The following is a 12139-nucleotide window of genomic DNA, read 5'->3' as shown; positions in this document are numbered from 1 at the left end:
AAAAGGGCTGGGGCTATATAGCTCAGTAAGTCCCTTTGGGTCTAATTTCCAGTACCAAAAAAAAAAAAAAAGAATTTAATGTTCACTCCCAATGCCCACATACCCTATATTCTTTGCTCCAAATCAAATCCCTTGAATTCTTTCAGTCATTCCTCCCAAGACACAGTTTCAAGACCTTTGACAGCTGGGATGTAGCTCAGCCATAGAGCACTTGCTTGCGTGGGCAGGCCCTGGGTTTCATCCCCAGCACACACACACACACACACACATGATCTTTCAATAGCTTGGCCTGTGTCCTCTGGACACTTTCACTTCTTGGGTCTTCTTACAACACAGTGACAAGCGTGGAGCCTAGTGCTCCGGTGGAGTCCAGGCCAGCAGAGAGGATGGCTTTGAAACCTCTCCTTCCGGCCCTGCCATTTGCACATCATGAGCTCTGTTATTCTGTGACCTCCACTGAACCCAGGTGGTGGAAACCTGTCCACATTGAATGGGTCTACTTAGGTCACCTGACCAACCTGAACAACTGTGGCCTAGAGGATTCGAGGCCCCTCTGCCTGCCTAGGAGGGGTTCCTGGCAGATGACCTCATGGAGGAAGCCCCAGGGCTCAGCAGCGGCTCAAAACAGGTGTTCAGACTTAGACTCCCTTGGGGCTCTGATGGAAACTCTACATTCATTATCTTCTCAGAAAAAAAGGCGTCCGCTCAAACATTGTGTGTGAAATTAGGGTCCCTGCAGAACATCGGTGGGCCACAGGAAAGGAATTTCTATCTGGAAGCAGCACTCTGAGTCTGCCTGCCTGTGTAAACCAGGTCTCAGGGCAAGTTCAAAGTAATCACCTCCTGTGCCAGGGCAGGGCTGTAATGAGACAAGGAAATAATAGGAACTGCTAGAGTTGTGTGTTATGTAGTAATAATAAGCTGCATTTGGTATTTGCCTGGACTTGTAAAATTAAAATTATAAAGGCGCCTGGTGACAAACTTGCTGTGTGGCAGGATGACACTCCTGAGCAATGTCGATATGAACCTTTATCTATGATTCGAGTGGGGGCTCCTAGTCTAATTGTGTTCTGGTCTTTATCAGTGAAGACCCGAGCATGACTGGGCTGAAAATCACTACTTAAACCCCTGGACTTTTGGAGTAAACGGTCAGCAACACCGTGACCAGAGGACTCCATGTCGCTCTGTCTCTTGACTGACCCGGGTTCCTGTCCACTCCATCACTGATTGCCAATCGACCGTTGTCACCGAGGTCAGACGACTGACCACCTCTCCCGCGGCAATGACTGCCACCCAACCTCAGGCTTATCAGACACCTGAGGACATCCAAGGACATCCGAGGAGCTGAGAGAGGCTACGGCTGAGAAGAATCCCCTCGGTCTTGCTGACTGACATCTTGGCTAAGAAATGTTGCATTGAGTAAGTCCATGGGGATTGGACTCTAGGGGAACAAAGGAGTGAATCTTCAATGTATTGGTGACTTGCTATTATTAGGGATGTTAAGTTGAGTGTGCATGGCATGAATAAAATCCACTTGTTGGAACCAAACTCGATTCCTCTCTTGCTCCCTGCTCGCGACAAGGGCTCAACATCTAGTTCATGTTCACAGGCATTACCACAGACAGACCTAGCTACAGAGTATAAGTGAATGAACAGGAGCCGAGGCCCAGAGAAATCCAGCAACCTGCCCAAAGTCATTCAGCCAGTCTGGGCGGCCACACAGGCTCTCCTCTCCCTGAGTGTCCTCCGAGTCTGTCCACCACAAGGGACAGAGTGAAGAATAGGCTGGCCTTGGCTGCAGGGGAGGTTGGTCCCATCTGCCCTGCAGGCTCCTGCAGCTGTCTGGTTTCAGCAGGGGCTGTGGTTTTAACAGTCTCCCCCGAGATCCCCTCAAGGGCCTAGAAGGGGCCAGGTGGCCAGCTGTGGCCTGTGAGGGAAGAGGGACAAGGGGAGGGGTGGCCTGGAGTTTGAACCCCAGGAATTCAAGGAACAGAGAAAGAGCCCTGTGGCCCTGACTTGTCCCAAGAGTGCAGACACAGAATTTGGTAGGAGCCTAAACCCAGGATGATCTGTGGCCTAGGGGAAAGGGGAGCCAGGGACAGAGCACGTCTGTGTGCGTGAAGTTTATAATGCAGGCGCCAAGCTTGACTCCTTGAGGTCAGCTTTTAAGTCTCTAAGGAATTCCTTCTCCCTAAACATCTCTCAACTTGACCCAGAGAACTCTTTAGCCTGCAGGGCCTGACTTCCTCCCTCCATGAAGGTTTTCGCCAGCCTGCAGCTGAGGACCTGCTCCCTCCTTCCAACCCTGTCCTCAGGCCCTTCTCAAGGCTGTCTTGTTCTCACTGGACTCTGAGGACTATGCCCCTGGCAGCCTGGAGCCCTGAACCCAGCTCTGTGTCACTTGACCCCTGGCGAGAGGGATCCAGGTGAGGTTTGTTCGATAAGCTCCACACTTCAGAAAACATGAGCTGTTGTTCGCCTCCACTTGGTCTGAGACTTCGTGCCAAGTCCAAAACCTCTGTGGCCAAAGGAAGGCCAACCCTCCCCTCTCCACCACCACGGCCACCGCTGCTCCCTGTTAGATGGAAGTCAATGCTGTCTCTTAGAAACCACTCAAGAAGTATCTAACCGCATTTCCCAGGCTGCAGTGGGCAAGGAGAAGGTTCAGGAATGAAAAGTGTTATTTTTATGTCTTTCCCCAAACCAGATCATTTCCCTTGACTCTAAACAGTTGGCAAGATGTCCAGGCGGGTGATTCCCCACCCTCCCCAGAGTGCATCCTGGGCACTCAGTGATTACCTCTGACCATGGTGAATTCATGAATTTTCATATTGGTTTTATGCATGTCTTTTCCAGTGAATTTCCAGTCTCAGGAGGGCAGGAAGCACAGTGTATTCAATTCTGAATCCCCAGGCCCTGGGTCCATACCCAGTGTGCAGTAAATGCTCAATAAATGTGTAAGAAAAAAGACGTGCACGAGAACAGTCCAGCAGCCTGATTTCTAGGGTGGCCGCCTGATTTCTAGAGAACTGGCTCTTACTGGAGAGAGGCACTCAGACTGACTATGCCCACCCGGAAGGGATCAGCATCAGCCCATCCTCCCCTCTGGACTGCTCCTGAGGCCACCTATTTGCCTCTCTGTTTACTTTCAGGCCCAAATATGCCTCCTAGGCCTTCCTGCCACCTGGTCTGCGGCCCCCACCACCTCAGCTGTAGCTGCACAGCCCCGCCCAGGCCTCTCAGGGTCACACCCCTGCTGTAACCACAGCTATTTTTAGCAGTGTGTGAGGGGAGCCGGATGACCTCATTGCCTCATAGTTTGACATCCTCCAGGGACCTCAGGCCTCCCAGACTGCCTCTACGGCCCTGCACCCACCCAGTGTCACTTCCTCTCTTTAATAACAATACTGATATATATATATATATATCTCCTTTTTTTTTTGTAACCACCTCCTGTGGTGTTTTTTTTGCTTATCTTCCAACTCCCTGAGTTTCTTGGAGTGTGGTGGGTAAGTCTTGAGTCCAGCTAGGGGAAGATCATTACTTTGGCTGCAAACTCTAGTCCTAAGGATTTAGAGGCCTCCATCCTTCCCTGGGTCAGAAACCCAATGTCTGACCCAAGTTCTTCCTATTGTCTAACCTAAACCTTTCCTGCTATTAGGGTCGCCAGACATAGCAAATAAAAATAGAGGATACTATTTAATTTTGAATTTCAAATAAATAATGAATGATTTTTTAGTTATGCATGTCCTATGCAATATTATCATACGAAGTTATTCATTGCTTTTCTGAAACTCAGATTTAACTGAGAATATTCCATTTTGTATGGCAACCCTACCTGACATACTTCTTCTCACAAGAGCAATATTTTCAGATATTTTCATCTTAAGATTCCTGTGCACTTTGAATAACTGAGGACACCCATGCTGGGTGCAATAGCACATCCCTGTAACCCCAGCAATGTGGAGTCTAAGGTAGGAGGATTGCACGTTTGAGGCCAGGCTAGGCAACCTAGGGAGGCCCCATCTCAAAAAAAAAAACAAAAACAAAAACAAAAAAAACAAAACCAGAAAGGGCTGGGGATTTGGTTCCGTGGTAAACCACCCCTGGTTCAATCTCCAAAACAGCAAACAAACCAACCTGTCTTAATATAAGATAAAATATAGGTCATGGTAAAGTGCTCACCTAGCACGCTCTAGGCCCTGGGTTTGATCCCCAAAGCACAAGAGAGAAAGAAAGAAGCTAAAACAAATTTTTAAAAATGTTCATTAATTTAAAAAAAAATAACAGTGATAATTCGGAGCATGTTTATATAAATAAAATATTTTAAAGAAAAATTTCAAAAAAGTTAGTGAAAAGAGTGGCATCGTCCTATCCGTGTGTGTGTGTGTGTGTGTGTGTGTGTGTGTTACTAGGGATGAAACCAGGGCCTCGTGCTAGTTGAGCACTCTACCACTGAGCTTCCTTCCAGCCCTTTTTACTTTTTATTTGGAGACAGGATCTTGCAAAATTGCATAAACTGACCTCGAACCCCTGATCCTCCTGCCTTGGCTTCCGAGTCTCTGGGATTACAGATGTGAGCCAACATGCCTGATTTCATTTTATCTTTTTTGCAATTTTTCTTTCTTTTTCCTTTTTTTTGGTTCAGGGACAAACTCAGGGCTTATACGTGCTAGGTATGCACTCTACCACTGAGTCTGCAAACTTTTTTAGATTTTAAACTTTTTAATTGTGATAAAAATACATTTACTATTATTGGCCTTTTAACATTTTTAAGTTAAGAGAGTTCAGTAGTGTAAAGTATATTCATGTTGTTGTGCAGAGTTGGATATTTATACCTCCTGCCTTCAACCTGTGGTAGTACCCACACACTGAAACTTCTAGAAAATTGCACAGTACATTAAGAAGAGAATGAGAGTGGAAAAGACAAATAGTATTTTCATACTATTAGTAAAACAGTTTTGAGCATGCGTATCTTCTAAATGGGTTTGTGGAAAACCCCCCAGAGGTTCCTGAAAGACATTTCAAGAATCAGTACTGAAAGGCAATGCTAGAGATTTCCACTGTCATCAGTACCCTTAGTCTCTCTCTCTCTCTCTCTCTCTCTCTCTCTCTCCACACACACACACACACACACACACACACACACACACACATTATATGTACATATAGACATGTGTATACATGTATCTATATACACATATGTGTGTCTATACATGTATAATATATTGGGGAGGTACTGGTGATTGAGCCCAGGGGTGCTCTACCACTGAGCTACACCCCAGTCCTTTTTATTTTGAGATAGGTTCTCCCTAAGTTGCTTAGGGCCTCACTAAATTGCTAAAGCTGGCCTCAAACTTTCGATCCTCCTGCCTCAGCCTCCTGAGTTGCTGGAATTACAGACATGTGCCTCTGTGTCCAGTCAAAATAATTTAATACAAATTCCAAGCTGGTTCCTATTTATGAGATAAGCAGTAGGGTCAGGGCTGAATCTTGTTTGGAGCCATTAGTGGAGATGGAGAAATGGATCTAGGAAGACTGTCCCAAAGGGACACGGGTTGTGAGGTGAACCAAGCTGACTCAGCCAAGCAAGAGACAGCAGCAGTTCTGTTTCTCCTGGAAGATTTAAGACACATAAAGAAAGCCAATTTCAGTGGGCGTGGTGGCACACGCCTTTATTCCCAGCTATTGCCAAGGCTGAAGCCGGCAGATTGTAAATTCCAGAGCGATTTAGTGAGATCCTGTCTCAAAATAAAAAATGTAAAGGGCTGTGGATGGAGCTCAGTGGTAGAGGGCCCCTGAGTTCAATCCCCAGTACCACAAAGAAAGCAAGCAGGCCAAGGCCTTCAGGCAGCAAGAGCAGAATGGAACACGAGAGCAGGAGGGGTGCCAATCCTTGGGATCCAGGGTCTTCCCACCCATGTGGCAAGTGAGGGAGTCCATCTGACCCTAACCCTAATGGCGTAGGCCTCCCTCTACTCATGCTGACCCTCGGAGGCGCATCCTGCAATGGCTGGGGGACAGCCAGGCTAATGAAGGATGCTGGAGTCCTCTCTAGTCTCACCTGAAGGTTCTGAAGTAAGATGCAGCCGCCGGCCTAGACACCCTGAGCCCCACAGTTAGGATAGCCCATTCCTTGACTGACCCATTCAGCAAGCAGCCAGTGGTCTAGCTCGCATCCACACAGTGACCCCATCCCTCCCATCCGGGTGGGCCTGAGCATCTCCCTGCAGACTCCGCCCAGACCCGCACCCTCAGCGCATTCTCTTCTGTGCTGTTAACCACCATTCCGTAGGTGTTAGTTTATAGCTCCCACTTTATTATACATAAATTCCTTGAGGGAGGGGACCCTGCCTTAATTGCTTTTGTATTTTCTATGGCACTTAGAACAATAGTAAGGTCTCAGTGAATGTGATACATTTATTAGGGGATGGGCTTTCACTGGCTTGGCTCTCAGATCCCCCTTTATAAGGGTCTGGGGCGAGGGAAGCAGGTGGAGGTTCTTTATTGAACGTTTATTGAGTCCCTGTTCTCACCCCCTAGGTGTTCTCCCTCCCTCCCGTATGTTTTGCTTACAGAGCATGTTCGTGGGTTGTCTCGTTCAATTCCTGCAGCCATAGGATGGGTGTGAGTGGACTGTGAAAGTGACGCTCTAAGTGCTCACCCAGGGAGGCTGTCACTGTGGCCGTCCAGGTGTGTGGGCCAGGAGTGGTGGCACACTCCTGTGATCCCAGGGACTTGGGGAAGCTGAGATAGGAGGATCACAAGTTCCAGGTCAGCCTCTGCAACTTAGTAAGAGCCTGCAACAAAATAAAAAAGGGCTGAGGATATGGCTTGGTCGTAGACTACCCCTGGGTTCCATCCTCAGTATTGGAGGAAAAATAAAAAGTGCCTGGGTGTTTTCAGAGCTGGACTGGGGAAAGGTGTTCTTCATGTGACCAGAGGCTGTACCACCCTGAAAGTCACTGGGGGTCTCTCCTCACCCAGCTTCCATGCTGTCCAGGTGACCTTCCCCCTGAACTGGGGCTCCCCTTTGTGAAATTGTTACTGGCGCTGAATGTGTCCATCAGCAATCCTGAGTTGCCGGGTACATCAGCAACCCTAAGTATCTGCTTGGTTTGGCAGCAGTTAGGTTTTTCATTATAAATCAGTGAACTGACATCTTGATAGAATCTATTCATCTCCTGGAGATTTGTAGTCTTCGAGTACTGCTTGTGAGCAAGGTTTCAGATCAGCAGTGTGAGGCTTACATTCTTTTGCTTTTTTCTTTTAGTTACCGGGGATTGAACCCAGTGATGCTTAACCACTGAGCCACATCCCCAACCCTTTTTTATATTTTATATAGAGGATCTCACAAAGTTGCGTAGGGCCTTGCTAAGTTGCTGAGGCTGGCTTTGAACTTGCGATCCTCCTGCTTCAGCCTCCAGAGCCTCTGCTATTACAGGCATGGGCCACCATAGCCAGCAAGGTTTACACTCTTCATGGAGAACAGGTATTGAGGTGAGCCCTGTAGAGGGTCAGCCAGCTCTCCCCAGCTGCCATCTTGCCTCTCCAATGGCTGTTCCATACATGTAGGACTGGGCCTGAGGCTGGGAGGAGAAGCAAGCCAGAAGTCCCTTAACCAAGAGGGGCTCCCTCGCCATGACTGGCCTGTTGCCCAGTATAATGCGGCTACCAAGCAGATACCTGGCTGATGGATACCACAAAGGTGGTGGTGATGGGTACTGCCAGGGATGCCAGACTGCCACTCTGCAGGCCAGGCCCAGAGGGAGCTTCAGGATCCAGCCAGGGAGCTTTGAGAGGTCGCTGCACCCTTTCCCTGGCTTTAGGGAGGTCACGCGGGCAGTTTTGTGCAATAGCGGAGCACCTGGCAGTCCAGAGCCAGGTCCGTGTGGCCCGGAGCTCTCGAATTCTGATCCTGGGGAAAGGGAGAGGAGGAAAAAGAGTGTGTTGGGGGGTGCTGGCTGGGTCCTGAACTCCAAGGCCTAGCGCAACACTTCCACCAGGAAGCGGGGGCTTAGCCTCTGGGGCTGGGAAAATCCTGGCCAGCAGAGTCTGTTTATCAGGGAAGCTGAGTCAGACAACGGGCCTCCTAAAAAGCTCAGCTATTTCTAGAATCCCATCCGGTCAAAGCCAATCCCAGACTCCTTCCTCTTCTCAGGGGAATTCCTTTGGGGGAGAAGGGCAAAGGGCAGAGATTGGCCCTTTCCTAAAGACCAAAACCGAACTCCGAGTTTTTGCCCATTTATGGACTTGAAGCCCCCTCCCCCAGCTAGGGTGACACATGCCCCCAGCTTCCTCTGAAAAATATCCCTGGAAAGGGGAAACGGAGAAACTGAAAAGGTGGGATTAGCTCCGTAAGGTGGCTAAAAGCTGGTGACAGAAAGGAAGAGACCATTGGAAAGGTTAGGGCATTATTTTGCCAGGAGATTGGTGAGGGGAGGGTTTCAGAGTGGAAAGGAGACAGACGGAGGACAGAAAGGTCTGTGTTCCAGAGAAAGGGTGCACACCCTTTGGTGGGTGTCCAATTCCTCCGGGAGGTAGCAGCTTCTTAAGGACCTTCACCTTCAGTGATTTCTCCACCTTTAGTGTGATCAGAAACACCTGCCACGCTTGTGAAAATGCAGATTCCCTGCCAGGCACTCGGAGCGCAGGCTCCCCAGGGATCTGAAGCAGGGATTCTGAAACACGAAGATGGCTGGGAATGCCTCCCCCAGCCTCGGGCCTCTGCCTTATAAGGCAACTCAAGACCCCTCTGCAGGGGGCCAATATCAGCGACAGAGCCCTGGATCAAGGGTGACATTTTTAACGTTCTTATGAAATCTGCAAATGCCTTTGAAGATACGCAACCATAGCATTTCAGAGCTGGAGGGTCACTGAGAAGTCTTAGTATAACCCCTCCTGGACAGATAGGGACATTGAGTGTCAGGAAAGTTAGACTGTATGAGGGATCATTTCCCCTCGACTTTCTCTTCCCATCCCTGAAAGAAAGCCCCTTGAACTTTAGCAGGAGGAGGAAGCAGGTCCCAACCCTGTGAAACATGCCTCCCCGGCTCGGGACTGCCCACCTCCTATCACACAAGCTTTCCTGAGCTTTGGAAAGAAATGCTTTCCTATTCAAAGCTATCCCGGGATTTTTTACGGCAGGAAGAGATATCAGCGATCAGCTAGTCTAATTTTCTGCCCAAACCAGAAACTCCTTCCAGCAATGACTCCCAGATCTCTATCTCTATCTCAAATGTTTTCTCAGACTCCAGACTCCTTATACCACTTATCTGTGCTGGGAGGTCTCCTTGTCCCCATGGACCAAAAGTTTACCCCACACCTCTACCTGCAAGCCTCCTCCTCCCCAGCAAATGCAAGCTCCATCCTCCAAATTCTTCAGACCAAAGGCCACGGGGCTGTTCTTACTTCCTCTCTTTCTTTCACAACCCACATCCAAGCCTGTTGGATGCCCATTTCAAGATTGGTTCCCCAATGTGACTACTAATTTCTTTACTGCTAGGACTCCGGTCCCAGCCCCACCACTTAGTCCAGAATTGACCTCCTACTAGGTCCCCTTGCTTCTAACTGTGAGCCTCCCACTCTATTCCCAATAAGTAGCTAGGGCAGATTGAAAAAAACATAAAAGCTAAGTTAGATCACATGCTTTGATCAAAATTTGCCAGTGGCTCCCTATTTCACTCAGAATAAAAGTCATGGTTCTATAAAGGCTCACAAAAACCCACACAATCTATTTTTCCCAACCCATTTACCTCTCCTGACTCCATCTTCTGCCACTCTCTCATTACTCTGCTCCGGCCTCACTGGTTGTTCTAGAACTTGCCTAACCTGCTCCTGCCTTTGCATCAGCTGTTCCTCTGCCTAGGACACTGTTCCCCCAGATAGCCACCTGGCTAGAAATTTTATTCCCTGTCCCCTTCATCTTTGTCCCCCACCCTATTCTTTAGTATTCTCCTAACATTTAGGCCTTTTAGTATACTATACAGTTTACTTCTTTTTTTTTAATTACAGTACTAGGGATTGAGCTCCGGGTCTCATGAATAATAGGAAAGCACTCTACCAGTAGGCTTTTTATTCTCATTTTTTATTTTGAGAAAGGGTCTCACCTAGGTTGCCCAGGCTGGACCCGAACTTGCCATCCTCCTGCCTCAGCCTCCTGGGTAGCTGGGATTACAGGCATGTGCTACGGCTTCATTTCTTTAGTATGTTTATTGTTTTGCTTATTTCCTTCCACTGGAATAGAAGCCCAGTGAAGGTAGAGATGTTTGTCAGTTTTGTTCAGAAACATCTCTGGACACTATGCTGTAAGCCCTCAGCAAATAAATAGTTAGGCAATGAACAAATGAATGAACACTTCATGTAGGTGATAGCTTATCAAGCGGAATCCTGAGGCCCAGTGGCCTCTGCATTGGGTTTGCTCCAAGCCAGGGTCTACATTTATTCTCTTTTCCAGAAAACCACCCCTGTCAGCTATTTTGTGCCTCCCAACTTCCACTCACTTCTGCTTTCAAAACACAACTGGTTGGATGGGCGGAGGAAAAGTCAAGGGGCCATCCTGAAAGTGAGGACATGCTAGCATGTCAACAGAGTCCACTCCTTCCACACTGAGAAGCCTAGACACTACCAAGTGAGGGGGTTTCCGCTCAAGGACAACCTGGTCTTGCCCCTGGAAAGGGCCAAGAACTGGAGAGCTTAGAGGGCCTTTCCTATCTCCCCAGGTTACCTCCCCCATGGTTGTCTGGGTTTTCACATTCCCAAAGCGCTGATGTGGCACTAAATATTCCCGCAGTCCGGGCCTTCTCCCCCAGGGCCCAGCGTCATTGTGAGCTGAGCCTGTTTTCTGGAATGTTTTTGGTATGAGGGATCCTGGCAGGTGAGGGAAAGAGTTGTGCAGTTGGGACTCAGGCCCCCAAGTCTAGGCCCCTTTGGAGTGGAGATCTGAGAGATACTCTTTTCCCACTCAGATTCTCCTTTTCCAGAAGGTTTCTCCCACATCCCCCACCCCCAATCCCACCTACCCTGCAGCCCTCACCCTGGCTTCCAGGAGGTTAAGCAAACAGATCAAGTTCTTGGGAGCAAACACTTGCCTTGCCTCTTCATCCCTGGTCGCCCATGTCCCCGAGGGCCTGCTGAGACAGCGCTGATGGAAAGGGCTTCAGGGCTGTGTCCTCTCCATCCCTCTCATCCCACCTCTTGGTTCCCCACCAAATATAGGCCCTCCCTGCTCTGTGACCTCCCCTTTTATTCCTCTCCCCCTCTTTAGTTCCTCCCTGCTTCCCCTCACTCTTTTCCTCCCTCCTTCTCTGGGCTTGTGGAGATCAGGGGAGGGCGTTTCTAGTAGAGGGAATGGCTACATTCTTCCTGGCAAAGAGCTTGGCATGTAATAGATGCTCAATAAATATTTGCAGTTCCATTCACTTCTATTCTTTTATTCGGCTCTCCAAATCCAATCCAGTTCAGGTGAGTCTCCCTACCCACCAAGACTTGGCATCCCACAGACCTGGGCGTGAGATCTGGTTTTCCCTTTTGCTAGTTAGGCAAGTTATTTGATGCTTTTAAGTCTCCATTTCTTCTGTAAAATGAGAATGATAAAAATTGTACCACACTGAAAAGCCTCTAACCACGCTTCGTGAATACGAAATGAGGTAACACAGATGATGTGCATTTAAAAAACGGTAGTCCCTATTATCTCCCAAGATGCAATTCTTCTTTTCCTCAACCAAACTCCACTTCAGCATAATCTGAGCAATTTCTCATTGAATTTAATTTATTTGTGCTGCCTTACCCTCCAGTCTTCAACCTCCTCTAGGGTGAGGTCTTATTTGTCACACCAGTGAGGCAGGAATTACCTGTCTTCCACAGAGCTTAGCGCACAGCGCAGCTTGAGACATGCGTGGAATAAATAAATTCACCCTGCTAACTCCACAGCGGAACGCTGCACTTCTTCAGGGTGAAGATCCATCCCTGTATTTTTCCAGTGTTTATCCAGAACCTCACCCAGCACTCCAGCACTCCGTAGGATGGACCTCTAGAGATTTCCCACCTAAATAGCCCAGCTGTCACCTAAGCATTTCTTGTTTGTGTCCTGACCTCACAGCTGCCTAGCCTGCCCTATCTCCTCCCCAGGCTCAGCGAC

Source organism: Sciurus carolinensis, chromosome 12 (assembly GCF_902686445.1).
Source record: "Sciurus carolinensis chromosome 12, mSciCar1.2, whole genome shotgun sequence".
NCBI lineage: Eukaryota > Metazoa > Chordata > Mammalia > Rodentia > Sciuridae > Sciurus > Sciurus carolinensis.
This window is presented reverse-complemented; position numbering follows the sequence as displayed.